This window comes from Pinus tabuliformis, chromosome 3_2, assembly GCF_031772625.1.
Source record: "Pinus tabuliformis cultivar Carrire ecotype Pingquan chromosome 3_2, CPIR1, whole genome shotgun sequence".
NCBI classification, from domain to species: Eukaryota; Viridiplantae; Streptophyta; class Pinopsida; order Pinales; family Pinaceae; genus Pinus; species Pinus tabuliformis.
The window spans coordinates 1,007,400,902-1,007,418,717 of record NC_142302.1 but is presented as its reverse complement, the minus strand read 5'-3'; positions in this window follow the sequence as shown (position 1 = coordinate 1,007,418,717).

Genomic DNA, 17,816 nt, shown 5'->3' with positions numbered 1-17,816 from the left:
TTGACCTAAAACAAAGTGATGGATGGTATGATAGGCCAACAGTATGATCACCATCAAGTTGATAACCCAACCCAAGTAGTCACAGTGATGAAGTGAAAGTGTCATGTTCAAGAGCGACCTGCTACCATAAAGTGGTTTACCCCTTTTTCCATTTCTCCCAGTGATTGCTGACCAATACCTCTTTATTTTTTATCAAGCTTGAGGAGGATAACATATGCTTGTTTTAAAATTCTACCCTTTGGGTGAATCCATCACTATGTGATGTTTTAATGAGTCTAGCGAAGGTGAAACTTGGTCTTCTCATGATCGACAAGTTTGTCGCTATTTTATGTTTTAACGATTTTAATGACAAAGATAACTCGGTCCTTTTCATATTTATAGAGTTTGAAAAGAGACGAAAAGAAAACCCCACAAGTTCTTTTTCATAGATTTGTCTCTCAAGCCTGAAAAAACGTAAAACGATGCGAGAGAGAACTTATTGACCATGTTCAGTCAACGTATTCCTTTCTCGTAAATAATCTATCTCAGTCTAGAAAAGGGTTAAACTTATACTGAGTAGATGTCGTTTCCAATCCGTTAACGAGCTGAAAAGGACAAGCAATCGGCAATATTTTCATATTTAGAGAGTCTGAAAAGAGCTTAAAGAGAACTCCACTTTGAGGAACGAGTGGTGTTTAGGATAGAAACTGGTTCTAGTGATGTTGGAACTTCTCAAAACATGTTGATTTATGTGAAGATGTTGGCTAATAAGAGCACTCATTGCAACTGTTCTTCAAAAAGGGTAAAACAACCAAGTGAAAGTGTATGATCAACGAAGCAGATAGTGACGATGGAAGGAGAAAAACCAAGGCTCATCTGAAGGAAAAAGCTGATAGAATGGCAGTCACGAGGGTTAAAATGGAGATGGGTTTATTTTTACGCAAGCTTGAACCATAGGGAACTATGCTTGGATTCAGTTTCATGTTTACACAAGCTTGAAACAAAAAACTATGCTTGGATTCAGTTTCATGTTTACACAAGCTTGAAACAAAAAACTATGCTTGAATTCAGTTTCATTTTTACACAAGCTTGAAACGAACAACTATGCTTGAGATTGGTTTCCATGCCCCCAGCATGATGACTCAAAACTAGGTGCATGCCCCCCAAGCTTCATTGCGTTCACCTAAGTAGAAAACTCATGGCTATCAAGTGGATGGAATTGTTAGAAAATTATATATTGCAGAGCAATGGAACACATAAAATATTGCAGAAATATAAACTCAGAAAATGCATAAAACAAGAGAGACACAGATATACGTGGTTCACCCAGTTTGGGCTACATCCATGGAGAAACAACTAGTCCTTCGATTTATATTATCCAGCAAACTAAAGAGATACAACCTACAGCATATCCACTGTAATTCCCTCTTCGCTCTTAATCTCCTCTCTCTTCCTCACTCAGAATACAGATCTACATAGACGCAATACAATTCCCTCATATATAGCGAGGGGTTGCCTTCTAGGGCAAAAAACCCTAAATTAAACATAACTTCTACCATCAGATCTCCATCTAATGAACGGCCCAAATCGACTACAAAATTACAAAATTTTACAAGGAAATTTTACGTCTATTCTTAGCTTCAGGGGCGCTGCCCCCGATCGCCCCGCCAGGGGGGGACTCCCAAAAGGTCGCAACCACCCCCCCCTGGACCCCCCCTGTAGTGAATATTTTACGGGTGGCGTTTCTACCCCATTTCGAATTCGGGTCCAATACAACGATACCTTTGAATACAAAAGATAATCAGGCTCCACACCCAAGAAGCTTGAAACAAAAAAATATGCTTGGATTTAGTTTCATGTTTACACAAGCTTGAAATGAAAAACTATGTTTGAATTTAGTTTCATTTTTACACAAGCTTGAAATGAACAACTATGCCTGAGATTGGTTTACATGCCCCCAACATGTTGACTCGAAACTAGGTGCATACCCCCCAAGCTTCATTGCATTCACCTAAGTAGACTACTCATGGCTATCAGGTGGATGGAATGAAGGTTCATTTATGAGATCAGGTGAAAGACTTGGCTAGGATTTTACGAGATCTAATCAAATACTCGAATTGGAACTTTGCTCCAGGGGACCTTGTTTTATTTTTTAATGATCTTGTCACAAGGCAAGGAACTCTGCTTAAATTCCTTGTTTCATTTTTTAATGAGCTTGACACAAGACAAGGAACTATGCACTGGGACCTGTTTCATTTTTTAAAAAGGTCGACACATTAAATGAACTATCCTCATATTCCTTGTTTCATTTTTTAACATGGTTGACACAAAACAATGAACTATCTTCATATTCCTTGTTTCATTTTTTAACGAGCTTGACACAAGACAAGGAACTATCCTTGTACCCTTTGTTTCATTTTTTAACGAGGTTGACACAAGACCGGGAACTATCCTCATGCCCTTTGTTTCATTTTTTAACGAGGTTGACACAAGACTAGGAACTATCCTCATGCCCTTTGATCACGACTCATAAGAGGTCATGACTTCCAAGAGGTTCTCATCAGATGGGAAAACAATGCTCTGGAAGGGATCCATAGCAAAGAATCCATTAGAGAGTTCTGGTTCCAATGCCCCCAGTACATAATGTACAACATCCCTGAATTGATCGTGAGTTGATGTAGGCATGGAACAGGTTGCCACATAATTATCCCATGGCGGGGATGATACCATTGGTACAAAAGGACCACTTAGGGAAGATGGTTGACTGTAAGCCATATTTGTACCGGGAAATGAAAGCTGGTCAACGGTGACAATTCAACCTTCATGTGGGAAAGAAACCACGTGAAAGAGTGTTGAAACAATAGCTCCCATGTCATAAACATAGTTGCGCCCAAGAAGTAAATTGTAATCTAAAGGGCCTGGGACTACCATCACATTGAGGTAAACAATTTTTCCTCCCAAAGTAATAGACAACTGAGGAAGGATCTCTAATGGTTGACTGGTTTCTCTGTTAAAATCCAACAGATTCTGGGTAATAGGCACAAATGGTGGCAAACTGAGCACTTGCCAAGCGGTGGAGGAAAGGATACTCACAAATGCACCTTCATCTATAATAGTACTAGGTACAATCATATTACAAACTTGTACTATGATTTGGAAAGGCACATAAGAAGGAAGACGACATCCTACCAGTCGATTCCAATTGAAGGAAGTGACTAGACTACTTGGAGGGGGTACTGTAGAAATGAGAGAATTAACCCCTTGAGTTACGAGAGACAGAGGATTTTCCTCCTGTCTTGATGGAACAGGAGGATTGCCTCCAAGCTCATTGGAATCTGAAGAAATGAAAAGAACCTGAGTGGTATCCTATTCACTCTCTTCGGGAAAGGTATGATTAATTGAAGGTGAAATCGGGTCAGCTATTTCCTCAACCTGTGATTGGTCAGGTATAGACAAATGGGATTCACATTCATATAGAATGGGTTTGACCGACGGTTGATTTAGGCCAATCACTTTATCAACTAGTGAAGGATTAAGTGATAGTATCCTGTAATCAGATGGAAGTTGCTACGGTGAAGTAGGACAGTTATCCAACACTTTTTTGGCTTCATCTAGATAGGGACAAAGGTGAATGGGGTGATTCCCTTCACATAACCTACATGGAAGCTCAACTTTACCCTTCTTTCCATGAAATTTACTACCACTAGTTGATGGTGTGTCACCAACATGATCTCCAAAAATTAATGACACGGGATGATGTGAATGAGAAGACCATTCTTCTATGATCTAAGGAATATCAGGACAATTTTGGTCTCCCGTACAAAGTTTGCATGGATATCAAACTTTGTGAGGATTGACGGACGGTTTCTCATTAGATGTTGCATTCATAGCAATGGTTTCTTAGTTTCCCCTCTGTTGAATTTACTTCTTCTTCTTCTTCCTTTTCTTCTTCTTCTTAGCCACCTGGTTACTAGTACCAATACTTTCACTAGGCGAAGGGGAAGAAGGGGAGGAAGAAACAACTGAGGAAGAAGGCAAAGGGTGAACTTTATAATCAACTGGAGGTTGATTTTTTCCAGTTTGAGGAGTACTCCATTGCGAAGAAATAATGACATTTTGAAGCAAGGAGGTTGAAAAAACCATATTGGCAAGCCAATGGTAAGTCCTGGAAGGGACAATGTAGCCATATAAGGAGCACCAATATTTCCAAAAGGAGGAGAAGGACTAGGATTCCCATCAAAAGGATTTCCTTGATCGGTGGACTCTAGATTTTTCGCCATATGTCTCAACCTAAGACCAACTAAGGAGTGAGCGTGGAGGATGCTATCTGTGGTTAATTAATTTTATTTTAATCAAAGTAACATAACAAAACAAAAGGGATAATCTAGGAAAAAGGTTTACTAAGCAACTGTGAACTGCAGAATACCTCCCCGCGAACCAAGAAGTACGGGTAGGTAATATCCCCAAATGTTGTGTTCAGTGTATCACAGTGTACAAGGGGGCCGACTCGGTTACCTAAGGATGGATAGCAACCTAGTGTTTTCCTCCCATATATACCCGAAGGTACTTGGAAGCCCAATCTGTATTAGCGTTGTCTAATGCAAAATCACATAGTGAGAGAATTCCCATATACTTTACGTACTGTAACACCGCCCTATATACCCAAAGGTACGTGGACGAGCTATGATATACTCATGTACGTGGAATGAGGTATCACACTCAAGATGTATTGCAAACAAGTTAGCAATAGCTGCGATGTTTTACAACGCCGGAACATGTCTCTAGCCTAGACGTCTAAATGTTTTTCGCTAAGTGACAATGCTACATTAGGTAAATTGAGGTTAATTTTAAGTTGATCTTGCTTAGGAATTTTCCTTTCAAGTTCACCACGCGATGTATTCTGAAATACCTAGGGATGCAACTATTACGATAAGCATTCTTTCCATTCAATTTAACAATGAAAATCTTAGCTAATAGGGATAGAGAAATCATATTTCTTTCTATCAAAGAGCAAAGAGCACAATCTAATGCAATTTCCCTAAACTATTCCTATGAGCACACACAAAATGTTTTAATGAAAAATTCATGTATTTCTTTTTGATTTCCTTAATGTGAATATGAACAACATGAAACTAATGCACATACAATCAATCAACCTTTTTTTCAAGAACGAAGACTTTATGGCAGTTCCTTTTCGAAGGAAAAGAAGTCTTTTACAACACTTTCTTTCGAACAAAGATTAATCGACTATAATCTAACTTTGACTATGGATCGGTAATGTCAAAGAAACATTAATCAACCAAGTCAAAGTAGGGCTAGCAAAGGAGATAAAAACTTGTTTTCTGAGACATGACATTCATTGACCAATCAACAAGCAATCAAATAGAAGAAATTTGGCAAAAAACTCAATCCAAAGGTGGGAAATTGACCCTAGGAGGATCAACACAGCCCTGAATGGGAGACAATGCACTTCAGAGCATTGTCCCTAAGCCAAGGGTGCTCTACAACACACTGTGTCTCTCACAAGCCTGCGCTGGTGACAGTAAGCCATTTCAAGAGGCAAATTGACACAGTTTTCAACCAAAATTCAATGCAATAGAGCTGAAATACAATCAATGAAAACGAGTAGGGTCTGCAAGAGTGTCCTAGGAGGTGGATAAGAAGGATTATATTCCCCAGTGGAGTAGCCAATTTGTTTTGGAGAATTTGGTATCTATGGATAAATACTAATTCCTTAGATAAGTAGCTATATCTAGAACAACAGTTTAAATAACTTTAGCCTCTTCCTATAAGCAATAGATAAGACAAATAGGATGAGAAGACCTACTTGTAGTTTCGCTTTCCTCTTGTCTCCTTTGTATTGGTCTCATCACTCCTTCCCATACTTAACATGCTTGAGAAGTACCTGTAAACATCAACAGAAGACAAATAAACAATCAAAGCAAAAGATCTGTTGATTACAAGTAAATGGAATCAGATACATTCACACATATAAGCATCATATAACAAGATAAGCATATTGAAAAGGGTTCAAATACTTTATTGAATAGAAGGTAGAATTACAACCATGAAGTCTGATTCGAATTCACTCCTCTAGCTTTGATCCCATCCACATCACATCAAAAGCATGACACTCTGGTAGCATAACAATACTTGTCTCAAAGTCAATTCTCATGGCAACATTATCTCCTTAAAATTCATCAAAGTCCAGCCCCTGATCACTTAACTCATTCCTCATCCATTTTCGAGCTCATAGTAGTTAATAAGTGAGGGAAACTTCTAGAAGACTCCAAGAGATAAGAATATTCCCCAAACCTTATGTGAATTTCTCTCAATCTCGCCCAGTGCAGGTCAAAGAGGACCTAAGTACTTTGCAGAGCACCCCGGCATGGACTTATCTTCTCTGCAGTGCACGCTTACATGGGTCTACATGCGCTGGTCCCTTTAGAGATCATTTCAAGATGCCTTCAAGTCATGAAACTATCGGGAAGGAGACATTCAAAAGGTTGACTTGTTTAGGGCATGTAGCAACTGAAATTAGGGTTTGATAAGCCCTAAAACATTGATCTAGATGATGGGAGTGATATGCCCAAATGGATCTGTAACAATCACTCTATGTTGGTAGAGGGTCTAGTCTTTTGTAAATCAGGTTGTCATGGTGATAGGCTTATGGAGTACTTTTGTAGCCACATGTATGGGCTAATGATGATGTAATAGTCATGATGTATTATGTATTTCAATCATTGATCCATAGGAGTTTATCATAGGAGCCATGTATGCAAAATGTGCATGGAGCCATGTACGCATGTCGTACTATCATTGGGTTATTTAGTCATGAGTCATGTGGTCATGTTATGTTCATATATTGGTCATGTATGAGGTCTTTGTATTGCTGCTACAACCATGTATATATATTGTAATATGTCATCAGTCATGGTCATGTGGACTCTTGGTCCACATTGTGCTTCTTTCAATGGGCAAGGAAGCAATGTTGCAGTGGGAATATTTCACTTTAGTATGGAGATGATGTTAGAGATGGCATGCGTTCAGGGGGATCATATATTTTCTCTTATTTATTTCATCCATTCATTATTATACATCATGGTCTGCTAAGAAGTGTTCATGGTGTGCCTCATACTATGCTATGAAAGTTGGAGTTTTTGACCTCATGTTTTGAATAGAGAGGTCAATTGATGTTGTTTCTTTGTGGTTGTTATGGAGAGTTTTGGTTGATGCTCATGTGCAAATTGTTGCATGTTGTTTCTCATTATGATGCTTTTGATTGATGATTGTATGGTTGCCTTATGTTGCCATATTGTTTCTTACTGCTAGAGGTTGTTGATTGGTATGTTTCTATGGATGATGGTTGGTGATGTGTTGCTTGTTGCTGGTGTGGATAGTATGGTCATTGGTTGATATGCACTACTTTTTAGAAATGTAGAGGTTTATTGCTCCAATATTTGTGCTTCAGTTCTTGTTGCCTTACTAGATGGAGTTGACCCTTTTCCATTGATGTAAAAGTGGGAGTGATAGAGGAGATTGGTCTGGCGTTTGTGTACGGTTGCCATTAATGCTAAAGGGGGAGATTGTTGGCATTATGGTTCACATGGATCCAGCTAGCTGATGTTGGCATTGGTTCATGGTTGCAGCTAGCTCATTTTGGCATTGATGTCAACCCTTGTAGAATAGTTGATGTTTGGATGCCTTCATTGTAGAATGGTTGCAACTAGTTGAGTTGGCATTGAGATGAATGTGTTGGCATTGATGTCAACCTTGTGATGTATTGATGAACAAATGATAGAATTGTTATGATTTATGATGAGTTGGCACACTAGCTGAGTTGGCAACTAGGTCTTCATGCTTATACTCATGGTGATGAATTTTTGTAGTGTGGTGGCCTTATGTTGATGATGGAGAGGTGATAAAGTGTATTGTGAGTCTATTAGAGGTGTTGCAGCTTGTGCAGATTTTTGTTGGAGGGTGGAGGACTTGTTGCCACTCTTTCCAACCTTGTTTGTTGGCCTTTTAAGTCAACCTAGTAGTGACACTTGGGAGACTTGTTTATCTACTTGTAGAGGTGTTACTGAGCTTAGCAGAGGTTTGGAGGTGAGTTCAAATGTTGAAGAAGAGGATCCAAATGGTGGTAGAGATTCTAAGATGAGGGCTTGTGGTTTTTCCTTATGCTCTACCCCAGTCGCTCCCATGGAGGCTTATCCATGTGAATGAAAGGTTCTAGTCACTAGGAAACATGCATGTGCAAATGACTGAAGGCTATAATCGAGTTTAGGTAGTATTGTGCATGCGACTGAGAATTTTCATGAAAAACCCTTCGCATTCCTCATGCGAATCAGATGAAAATTGGCATGGAAATTCCTAGAGACTTCTAGAATAAGTTTCGATTGTTGGGAATGGTTTGAAAAGGTCCTCCAACGATGTGAACACCTTTAATGCATAAGTAGTGATGTTAGTGTATTGATTTAGTCCAAATTGTTCGCCCTTGATCCCATGTCTAAGATGAATTTCAATCAACGCTTTTTATAGACATCACTTTAGAGTTGAGTATTGTTTGGTTGAGTATGAGAGTGAGTTAGAGAAGGATGCATTGTGTGGGTATGCTTCAGAGCCATAGTGAGCTTGATTGCTTTAGTGTATGAGCTCTAATGGAAGCAATATGAGAAGATATATTTCTTGAAGCATAATATTGATTCAGATCTCCATATTTCAGATCTGTGATGCATAGAATTGTAGCAGAGTTTGGTATTGATGGAGCTCCATATTAGCGACTCTCACATTTATTTTTGCAGGAGCTGCTAATGCATTTGGTACCTAGCCATAGTGTCTTATGTTGTTGATTGTATTATGTAACATTCATATTTTGGTGTGAGGGTTTGTTATGAGTTTTTTTTAGTTGTTGGTGATATTATTCAATTTTTGTTTTTTTTTTCCTGAATAAATACTAATTCTATTAAGATTAGAAAGTATAGTACAATCAATCTTGCATGCAAGCTGAGTAAAAAATCAAGGGAGCCGAAGGTAAAAGGCTATCCACCTCGCTCCAAATAGAAAGACAAGGAAAGGTCCATAGAGAACATGGAAATACAAAAAGCTAGAACGAAGCAGTGAGATCTACCCTGAGAGGGCAGTTACTGCCTTACGACATTTTTTGCCTTTTGTCTTGCTTACTTTGACCCATCCAGAGGAGTTTGGCTGAGCCGTTACAAGTTGTATACTATTCTGCCCTGGCGGCGGAATATCCTTATCAGAGTCTGAGGACAAAGATAAATGAGAATGTTTCTGAGAGATCTGAGGGCCAGAGGGGTTTGCCGAACCGACCGAGGGAGCGTCCAGCGGAATCTCATCATTCTGCCCATCTGCTACAATTTCTTCCTCATCCGAACTAGAGGAATCTGTATCGTCCATAGGAGGGGTAGGCACACATGGATTCCAGCTTTTGGATTTGGGCTTGCGATTCAGATTCTTCTTTTTATCAAGGAAGTGGGTACAGGAACTCTGGAGGTGCCCCGTTTGATGACAATGGCGACAAAGGAAGGCTGTATTCTCGTAATCCAAGGTTTGAGTCCAGTGGAAATTACCATACTTGAGATTAATTTGATCCAGCAGTCCTTTGCTAATGTCTATTTTTGCACAAATTCTGCCATAGGTGTAGAGTCCATTTTCCTTTTGTGAAGAATCTATAGCCAGGTAGCGTCCTAAAGTGTCTGCAATGGCTAAGAAGACAGAGGTATGCCATAGATGCGCCGGAAGATTCGGGAGCCTGACCCAAATGGGAATCTTGGTGATGACAGCTGTAGAAGGGTCGAAGTCTGGAAACCAGGGGGTGAGAAAAAGCCTAGCCGAGCCCCAAAACCAAGGGCCTCCCGTTAAGGCCTTCTGGCAATCTTCATTTAAGTTAAAAGCCACAATGAAGAATCCTTTTGAACATAAGTAGATCTCGCTTTTTTTAGTCCAATTGGTATGGATCCATTGGTATAGATCTGATGTGCGAGGCCAGAGCCCATTAAATCTGCATATGAGTGCGGATTCTGCAAAAAGCTGATAGCGATCGTCAATCCCATAATGAGAGAGATTGATGGAAGGAATTTCCTCTGATTTGTCTACCAAAAATGGCTTTGGAGCCCCAGATGGTTGGGCTGCTTTCGCAGAGGGCTGCGGTTGGGCAACCTCTTTGCGGACTGCATCTTTATAAGAGAAAGAAGGGGCAGAAGAGGTCTGCCTAAAGGAACCACCTCTTAAACGAAAGGTAGCCACAATAGAAGCGTCCTTATGAATGCTGTAAGAGGAGAGAGGAAGGGGATTCATAAGTTGCTTACCCTTATATAGCAATCTGAGGTAAGAGGCGGGGATCCCCAGCTGGTGTTCGAGTTTTTGCAAAAGATCCTGCACGAGATCTGTTGCGCGTACCCATAGCATTGTCGTTTTGCCCGAGAGATTGACTTGGATCTGAAATGCATGTGTTTCTTCAGGCAGATCTGGCTGGTTCAAGAGAGGAAGCCGCTTCCAACCAATAGCAGACAGATCCAAGTCCAGTTTCGCCAGTCTTTGAGCATTGACCAGAGCGTCTCTGAATTGTCTTTCGGTGCCTTCGACAGCAGCAACAATAGCACTACCATTTTCCGTGACCTTTTCCATCTTTGCCATGGCTGCCTCAGTTATTTGAAGACCCAGATCTGGGCTATATTCCATGGCTAGCTCCTCGCGTGCTACTTTCCAGCGCTCGTTGGTGTGCTCATGGAAAATCCATGCGGTTTGACTGAGATCTATGATGTGGCCGGTTGCAAGGTAGATCTCCTCTTTCCAAGCTCCAATACGGGCCTGTGTGCCCTCTGCTGAGAGATCCATGCAATGGGCTATGCATGCAGTCCGACGGCAGCTTGTTCCGTCCAGAGTCGACCTTACGGCAGCCAGTTCTCCCAGGGCAGCAGCAACGCATCCGGCTGCACCGCCTCTAACCCCCTTATCATTGCGTCCCTTCTTGAAGTGCCTAGCGTTTCTCCTAGCCGGGATCTGCAATCCTACCTTTGTTGTTTTGCGTGCAGGCTGCTTCCTGGAGCCTGTTCCGAGTCGCCCGCCCTTTCCGCTGCTCTTTCCTAAATTCACCATCGTTGCTCACTTATATTTGAAAATCAATGCGATCACGAGTAGCACCGATGTGTATTGTTAGTATGAAGTCCTTGATGCATTAGTTATACAAAAGGACCGGTTCCACTCGTTGTCAAGCATATTCTTATTCAGTTTTTGTTTGATGGATTGTGGCCACTATTTTGCTAGAGTGGAGAGCATATAATTGTGGTGTTTTTTTATTGTGATTTGCAGAGAGTCTTGTTGCTAAGAGCATACTTGTAGAGCTAAAATATTGTTGAGCAAAGTGTCTTGGATACAGTTGGAGAACTTATGAAATGAGGTCCACATAGTGTTAAGGAGCAATAACTTCATGAGAGAGGAGCAGTGATTTCGAAGCTTCGACGAAAGGAATAGTTTCTCCATCCAACCAAAGTTGGAAAGTCCAATCGAAGTTGGGCGAGGATCGTTGATTGTGGTGGCCTTTAGCAGATGGTAGTTTGTAGATCCGTGTGAGAATAGATTCTTCTAAGATTATCAGTAGAATCGAGTCTCCTAACTTATTGGTGTTAGCCTATTGTGTATGAGGTGGATTCTCCATGCCGATGGGAGTCAACAAATCTATGTAAAAGACAGTTTTTCTTAATAAAAGATTCAAAGCAATGCAATAGCAGTAAGGTTTGTTTTTTCCCTGGTGAAGGGTTTTCCACTAGATATCTTGTGTTTCTCGTGTGGATGTGTTTTGATGTGATTTTTATTGTTGCACTCAGGGTTACTTTGTTTTAGTTTCTTATATGATTTATGTTCATGAGCTAATCTATTGTGTTGTTGGTGAATATATGTGTCATTCAGTTAAAGATTAAATTGGTAAAATTATTAAGAAGATCAAACTATTGTTTCATCTCACTCCCCTCCTCACCCCTCTTAGTAGTGCTCAAAAGTTTGCAACAGTCTATTGTGTAAATTACAAGTTATCCTTTCTTGAAATTAAAGCGAAATAGAATTTTTTTTATATATATTGAACATCTCTAGAGAGAAAAAGCATAAATTGTCATTTACAATGAAAAAATAAATGACATAAAGACAAAATAGTGTAGGGATAGATTGATTTGTATAAATGGCCTTTAGAATAGCGATTATTTTTCTAAAACCTACCAAACTAGATAATCATCTTGGGAAAAAATAAGAACCAAACAAAAAAAAATCATGAAAATCCCTGCTGCCCTAAGGTATAACATATTGGATATGCGTTTGACTCTAAATTAATTTAGATTCACAAAAAAAAATTTAACAACATTTTATAAAATTTACATTAAAAATCATTTTAATTTATTTTTCAAATATTTTAATTTTATTTTTTTCCTCCACTTTGATTGATTGTGGTTTTTATGCTCTTATTAAGTAATGATGACAATGTACCATCATATATTAATAAATGAAAAACTGAAGTCATTCACATTAAATGGTCTGTGAGGTTTAAATATTATCTTGCCGCAGACAGGCATATCGCATTCGAAAAGTCTTTGGGTACCAAATTATTTAGCGTTTTGCCTAAAAATTAAAAAATTAAACCTAAAGTAAACATTACATAAACAATTTTTTTTATTTTTTTTAAATACATTATTTTGTATTTTCTTAATTTTTATTGTTCTTCGTATTATTTGACAATGATCTCAGCGTGTCATATCACTACTGACATTACTGAAACAAATTTCTCTTTCAAGTAGAATTGACTATCACCTGCATGGCACTTACAATGAGAATTAAAGAGGATCAACTTATTAATTTAAAACAAATATCTCCTTAAATAGAATTAAAATGCACTTACATATGCAAATTAGAACTTTTTACAAAATGACACATGAATTCGTGCATTTCATTTTCAGTGTATTTTAGTTACTTATTTGCCTCTTTAATTTATAGTGTTTAATTAGATTCGATTTACTTTCCAACCCACTTAATTTTATTATCAGCAGAAGAGAAGAGAACTGTAAGATGATAATGTGGAGAATAGTTACTTATTTGTCTCTTTAATTTATGGCATTTAATTATATTCCATTTACTTTCCAACACACTTAATTTTATTATCTCGAGAAGAGAAGAGAACTGTATGATGATAATTTGGAGAATAAAGTGCAATTTTAAAACATTGTGCTTTATATTATATTTAATATATTTGTTGTTTAACCATAATTATTTATCATATTTAATTTACATGTAAATTCAATTGATTTGTATGAGTTTAATTTTTATTATTATCTCCCAAATTATTTATCCATTGAATAGAAAAATTTAAAATATTTTGTTTTGTAGTTTTTGCATTTTATTGTTTTTGTTTTATTTAGGAATGATTTTACTAAGTATCATACCAATACTTAGAGTGGTGAACATTGCTGGCACAAATCACATCTAGTAGTGACAACAATGAAGTACCAGCATGGAGACGTTCTTGGAAAATCACATTCCACAATTTGTGCTAAAATAAATGTTTGACAAGGTGAAGGTAGCTAAAATGTTTGACAAAGTGAAGGAAACTTTAGTCCCGGCACTAGCAAACATTAATTTGTGCGAAAATCTAATTAATTACTTGAGTGTCCATCCAACATAACAACTGACACATTCATTGATTATAAGCTCAGCAAGAAGGCACCCAAAACTACACATCCACCTCTGCTAGGTTGCATGCATGAAGAAGTTGTATGAATTTTAAATATATTTGAATCATTGAGTCTGAAATGGGGACCTAAAGGCTTCTTGTCAAGAACAACAAGAACCTCTCCCACTCCAAAGCTTAAACAATTTCCAAGATCTATGCTTATGATTGATAATTTGCAGAATTAAAAGAATTTGAAATAGGTGTATGCTTTGTTTTCCTTTAACTGTTCAAGTGCTTTAAGTTGATTTGCTTACACTGATATAAAAACATATAACGACAAATAATGCAAATAATAACCAACACACATAACAACAATATAATTAGGAGTTCACCCAAACCTCTTGGGCTACATCTCTATGAGCTCTTGTCAACTCGACTAGTCTCTTTGGGATTATGGCTTGAATTCTTTTACAAGCCTTTGACTCAACTCCATAGGTTTACAACTGAACCAATGGGCTTAGAATGCCATCTTACCCCTAGCTCTCCTTTAGTTGCAGACAGATCTAGGCTTCTCTGGACTAATTCTTTCAGTCAGTGCTCTAAGCTTCTTGAGCTTCTAGCTTCTTTGACTCCCTCAGAATTCTACACTGTCTCTGGAATTCCTTCTTCTACCTTCTGCACAACAAACACCAGCAACAGCTTGATCCTTAGATCTCTTTGCCATCTGATACTTCACTAAAGCATTTAGGCACTACCTCCAACGTGTGGTGGCTTCGCTCTGTTAAGCGCTATGGCTCTGCCTCCCAACCTCTAGTGGTTATCCTCCCTTTGGCACTATGGCTCTACCTCCCAACCTCTCGTGGCTATCCTCCCTTTAGAGCATCTCTGGGTTCATCGTTTTTTTATAACACGTTCTGCTACAACAATCGATTAAAGCGTGAACCAACTGTTCATTAAAAGAATAAGTTTACAAATGAAAGGAACAGTGGGCGTGGGTAACCCAACCATTCGGCCTTCCTCTGGCATAAATCCTAAAACAAAACCCAATAATGGAATACACGGGAAAACTTCACGAAAACCCAACCGTGAGCCTAAAGCCGGAACTCAAATGAAATTCAGCCGCATCTATATTCATTTTGGGTATGCACATATCGTAAGTCACATGTCGTAATGCGCAACTCTTTTATATGGCTGTGATCCCATTCCCCGATCGTTGATATCGGCGCTATCGCATTTCGGCATATCATATGGCATAAAGCCTTCGTTTTGATCGCCGATCGCCGACGCTGATCTCCGATTGCAATCGCATATCACATTGTTGCATGGGTCTGAGTTTTGGTGCTTTACCCCTCCGATCGCTGATCATCGATATCGCTGTCGCTGATCGCACATGTAAACGACCCAGGGTCTGTTTCGATATCACATGAAGGCCTTCCTCCAATGTGATATATCAGAGATCACAAACGAGGAGTCCTTCCACCTATGTTTAAGTCCTCCCTTTGAACCTTTCTGATGCGATTTCTTTAAGGAGCCCTTAAGTCCGCTTTAATAAGAAATTGCCTCCTTTTCTAAAGACATTCGACAATTTTCATTTTATAATAACTCCTTCATCTAGAGTCTGTTTTGGTCCATTCAAATTGCATTAGATTCAGAATGAGAAAATCTACAATGAGACTATTTCCAAGAGCATCCTTTGACTTTCATTTTTGAGTAAAAAGTCATCTAGGGTCATTTTCTGATCACGCTTCACCATTGGAAATCTTTTGGGCCCGAAAAGACTGATATATTGATCTGAACAGTAGATGAGAGTAACAACACCCTCTTCTTTTAGCCTTCATACACTTGCCTTGCATAGCTAGTGCCTCTGAGCCAAAACTCGAAGATAGTCAACACTTTCCTTCCTGGATGTGCTTGTCCTTCAGTTAAGAACTGTCTTCCTCCTTGACTTCATGCAGAACTCCTACTGAGAAGGTTACAGTAGGTAGTTTAAACCTTTCTTCCTTGATCATTGATCCAAGGTGGCTCAAACAAATGTGAAGTTACATCTTCTTCACAAAAATTTGCATTTGTACCTGTTTGACACACTGTCAACAACAACACAATTATAGACAACAACTGGATGGCCTAAACTCTTGCTTCAAAAAAAGAAACAGAATTTCACATCTTGTGAATTACCTTCATGTCTTACATCTGCATACAAATGACGGACTAGACAACAAGCCCACAAAACATGCCTTTAAAACAATTGACCCTTGAAGTCAAGCATGTATAAAAGGAATTCTATAGTTCTCTTTCAAAGATGAAACACTTCATCATCATCTCCATCCTGGAGACCAAATCAACTTTTCCCAAGTCAGGATTACATTACATGCATGTTTACAACAAAGTAATCAACCCTTCAAGTTAATCACACATACATGTTCAAATACAAGGAAATCATCAACATCCCTGTGTTCATGCACATCATTCTTATGCATGCATTTCATCCTTCAACTTTCACTTAAGTACACTATACTTTCAAAGCTGAAATGAATAAATATGTATTAACTGATTGTACATTGTACTTTCAAGTCAAACATTAGACTCATCATCAAATGTAAAAATTGGTTCATACCTTTCAATGTTCAATAATTAAACTAAGCCACAGGAAACACTTAGCTATGTGACCTTGTTAAATAAATGTTATGAAAATCAAACTTCACTAGTAATATAATCTTTTCAATAAAATATATTTGCAAACCACTGCTTATTTTTCATTTGGCCTTTCCACATCAAATGACGTGGCCCCCTCTTTATCTTTATTATGATAGAAATTTTGTGAGATGGGTGTCTGCTATTTTTTATCTGTGCACATCCATACAATTTATTTAAATTTATTTGGTCATTGAGATTTTGATTATAAAATATTTTATTTATAGTAAATGAACAATTAATTAATTATGCACTTGATATGTGTGTGTGTGTGTGTGTGTGTGTGTGTGTGTGTGTGTGTATATATATATATATGTCGCTTAGAATATATAGTTTTTGGTTTTATTATCATTTACTCATATTAATCTCCAATTTTTAGTATAACCTCTTAAATTTAATATTCAACTTATTGAATAGTCAAGGGCTCCACCTAATTCTCAAAATGTGAGGTGGTAAAACTACCACGTGTTCAATTTCCATGGGTACGAAGAAACAAACATGTTCCAATTCATATCCAAAATAGTCACCTGAAACCCTTGATATCAAATTTCATATCTCTACCTATCGAGTGATTTAGGGTGGTAAGCAGTGGTAGATCATGGACTTAGATTGGCCAGACATGTAATGGATCTCAACAATTGAATATAGGGTCATATTTTTATCTATCTAGTCATCAAACATATCAACCTTATTTAATTTGGTAGCCAGTGACAACTATGCTATTGCTGTTATTGATCATGGACATAGATTGGCCAGATAGGTAATGGATTTCAATGCTGAGTTAAAATATAGGGTCATATCAATATTTTTTTTTAATAAAAATACCTTGTTAATACAAAGAAATATTAACTAGAAATAATCATGAGAATTTTTATTTATGCAAATGACAAATAATCATATAATAATACAATAATAAAGCTAGACATGTGAAATGTATTTCAAAAAACTTGATTGACATGAAGTCACCAATATATAGTTTATGATTTTGGTGTTCTACATTAAAGGAATGAATTCTATGTTTATGGATTAATCCAATGGGTCTCGGGAAATATGTTGTAATCAAGTATTGTATTTTGAAGTAGACTATTTTATCTAATTTTGGATTATGTTGGAAGATATTCACCTCGAGAGACCCATATATGTTTAGTATTGGGATAATAATTTTATTTCATGAGTTTCTAGATGATACCGAAAATGGAAGAAAATAATAATGTAACTCCCAATATAACTATAATCAGACCATAAATTTTACAATTAATATAAATATTTTCATATTATATATATATATATATATATATATATATATATATATATATATATATATATATATATATATATATATATATATATATAATTTATTAATATTTATATTAAAAAAACAACATATTTTATATATTTGATGCAAAAAAAAAAATCAAATTTGATTAATTTTTTTATATAAATGATAAATACTATAATTCAATATCAATTT